The sequence below is a fragment of the Triticum urartu genome, chromosome 5 (genome assembly GCF_003073215.2).
Source record: "Triticum urartu cultivar G1812 chromosome 5, Tu2.1, whole genome shotgun sequence".
Lineage (NCBI taxonomy): Eukaryota > Viridiplantae > Streptophyta > Magnoliopsida > Poales > Poaceae > Triticum > Triticum urartu.
Window position 1 is genome coordinate 189,917,972 of NC_053026.1, and position 3,851 is coordinate 189,921,822.

Genomic DNA, 3,851 nt, shown 5'->3' on the forward strand with positions numbered 1-3,851 from the left:
CAACACCGGATGAGACAGGCTACGAGTAAAACCAGCCCTCGGGTTTCCCCAAGGTGGCCCCGCATGCAGCTCGGTTCGGACCAATACTTAGAGAAGCACTGGCCCCGGGGGGGTAAAATAAAGATGACCCTCGGGTTGGCCGACCCGAGGGAAGGGTAAGTGGTGGTGAGGCAAATGGTAAAACCAAGGTTGGGCCTTGCTGGAGGAGTTTTTATTCAAAGTGAACTGTCAAGGGGTCCCCATAACACCCAACCATGTAAGGAACACAAAATCAAGGAACATAACACTGGTATGACGGAAACTAGGGCGGCAAGAGTGGAACAAAACACCAGGCATAAGGCCGAGCCTTCCACCATTTACCAAGTATAAAGATGCATTAATTAAATAAGAGATATTGTGATATCCCAACATATCCATGTTCCAACATGGAACAAACTTCATCTTCACCTGCAACTAACAACGCTATAAGAGGGGCTGAGCAAAAGCAGTAACATAGCCAAACAACGGTTTGCTAGGAAGGTGGGTTAGAGGCTTGACATGGCAATATGGGAGGCATGATATAGCAAGTGGTAGGTAACGCGGCATAGCAAAAGAGCGAACAACTAGCAAGCAAAGATAGAAGTGATTTCAAGGGTATGGTCATCTTGCCTGAGATCCCGCAAGGAAGAAGAACGAGTGCATGAAGAAGACAAACGGACGTAGTCGAACGGATCCTCACAACTCCGAAACGAAACCGAAGCTAACGAGAGAAGCAACCCAGTTGAAGCAAACAACATAGTAAACAACCACCACATAAACATGGCATGATGCACAACCAAATATGATGCATGTCCGGTTTAAAGAGGCATGGCATGGCAAAGTGCACAAGCAAAACTACAAGTTAAGTGGTGCTTAATATGCAATGAGTTGCATATTGACGAAACACCACAACAAGTTATTTAGTTCGATCTCTTTTATGTACCCAACAATATTAAATGTTGATTAACATGGCAAGGGGTGAAGCATGTGAAAACTACCTATGTAGGCAAGTTTAAATGAGGCCGGAACAACAAACAACAAGTCCGGAAACTCCTCATGTGCATATTTTAGGTTTGGTACTGTTCTGCCCTAAACACAATTTTAGAGTTATCAAACATGCAAAGTGATGTCGGCATGTTAAACTAGGCATTTTTCTACCCCATTTACATATAAAGTTTATTAGGTTTGGAGCTACGGTTATTAAGTTATGAATTAAAACATTTTAACATGGCATTTAAGAAAATTTAAACAAACAATAGTTTAAACATTTCAAACATGCATGAAAGTTGGATATTATTAAACTAGATGAAATTCTAAGCATTTCTCATATATAGTTCATTTTAAACCGATGCACGGTTGTGGAATTATTATATGCATGAACACAAGGGTTTTTTCTGCAAAACTGCGTTCTCTGGAAAAATAACTAAATTCACAAATCTGGAAAAAAAACCTAAACAGGCCGAATCTGGCTGGCCCAGTAGAGAGAAGGGCTGCTGCTCACATGGGCCAAGCCCAGTCAGTGGAGAGGCTTGGGGGCAGGGAAGCGGCTTGGGCCAGCCTTGCCGGCGTGCCTAGCGCGGCCCACCCGAGCGCTTGGTCAACGCGCGACGACGGGTTCATCTCGTCGAGGCAGAGGCTGGCGGCGGCAAAGATCGGCGATGGGACGGCGTTCCAGCGCGGCGGCACGGCGGGCTCTGGCCGGAACGGACGCGAAGCCGATGGATCCGGAGTGGAGGAGGCCGGATCTGGCTACGGGGGTCCATTTTCGGCGACGGCGAGGACGAGAAGCTCCAAGCGGCGGCGATCCCTCGCGATGGGATCCTGTGGGGGAGAGAGATCGTGAGGGAGAGGGAGGAGAGGCAGGGAAGGAAGGAGGAGAGGCAGGGGCGGCGCGACCTGGCCGGAGGTCGGCGGCGGCGACCGGCACTGGAGATGGTCGCTGGCAGGGGCGGCATGGAGGTGTGGTCGGACGGGAGGAGCTCGGGCTCTCCCGATCCTGAACAGGGACAGCGGCGCGGTGCGGGCGTCTCGGGCCCAGATCGGCCTGGGACGGGCCGCGGATGGGCTCCAGCGGGCCTGTCGTGGTGGGGGTTGGCTGAAGGCGACATGGACGCGCGCGGTTGGCTGGGAACAGCTGAAGTGGCGGCGTTGGCGATTGTCGGCGTGCCAAGTGGCGGGAACACGGTGGCTGGCGCCGGAATTCGAGGAGAAGGTGGCTGGCGGCTGCGGGGATCCCGAGGGGAAGGCTAGAAGTAGGTGGAGGGGGTTTAGGGTTCCAAAAATGGCAAGGGGGCTGTTTAAATAGGATAAGGGGGGTTAGGATTACGGTTTGGAGGGGTTTTGCTCCGTCTCGGAGCCGTTCGATCGCCATCGTACGGTCCGGAGCGGAGGGGGTAGATAGGTGGGCTAGATGGACTGTGAAGAAGGGCTTGGGCTGAGAGGAAAGAGGGGGAATGCAGCCCGGCGACTGTTTTTGGAGACCGAAAAAGTCCGACGATAAACCGACTATAATGTCGCTATAGTTTAACAGTTGGGCTATCAAGAGAGCTCTGAATGTGATGAAACTTGGCAGGCGGCCTACTGACAACAGAACAACACCGCACGCCAACTTTCATCCCATTCCGAGAACATTTTTCGGCCATTTATAAAATAATATTTTGGACATGCCACGGGCGCATGCAAGTGTGTTTGGTCTTAGAACGGGTAACGGAAAGAACGAGGAGACCGGGACGGATGCAAGTTTTGAAAACATGCAGATGCAATGCACATGATGACATGGCAAGATGCAACACGCAAGAAAATGACAAGGTAACAACAGCGAATAACTGGAAGACACCTGGCACAACTGTCTCGGGGCGTTACAACACTCCACCACTACAAGAGGATCTCGTCCCGAGATCTAGGATGGCACCGGAGGGAAACGTAAGAGGAAGAGTAGAGGTAAAACTAAGTTGCTTTTTTGACAAACGAGTGAAACCAAAGAACCTTAAAAGGATAAACAATTTTGAGAAGAGAATACAACGGAGATGAATGGGGTTGGAAACACTCTGTTAGAAAGGAGGAACAAGGAACATTACGAGAACCTTGTAGGTTGAAAGAGAAAAGAAAAGGATTGCAATGGACAAGAAGTACATGCAAGCACTCCGGTAGAACGAGATGCGCAAGGAACGATAAAGATCAAAACGACAACACTTCGGTTAAAAAAAGAAAGAGAAGGAAAAAGAATGATATAATTTGGACAGCACTCCGACTGAAAGGAGATGCAAGACTTGCTAAGATGAAAAAGGGCTTGAGGACATGACACAACACTCCAGTTAAATGGATAAGCATGAAAAGAACACGATCCTCACAATTCGAGATGATGAGAGAAGAGAGCAACATCCCAATGCCTCCGGAAGAGAGAATAGAAGATAGATCATTGGAATGATTGAATGGAGAAGAAAATGGCAACTTCTGCCACAAATGAGCTTGGAAAACACCCTTACAAGAAGGTTATAACGGAGTTGTTGGAAAACCAACAACAAAAAGAACAAGCTTGTAGTGGGCTTATGGAGAATATCTCCAAAACTATGAGGTGAAAATTTCTGCCACTAACAAAAACAATAGATTGGAGTGATATCAACAAGGAGACAAGAAACTTATTTCACCGGGAGAATAAATGAAGAACTTGGGTCATTTATGAGCACCATAGATAGCAACAATCCTTAGGGAAGGCTTAAGGTGAAACATGACACAAGATAACTCCAACGAAGAGATTGATGGGTTTCAAAGGATCTCATGAACGAATTGAAAATGATGGGTTTAAAATATGTCATTCCGGACAACTTGTCAAT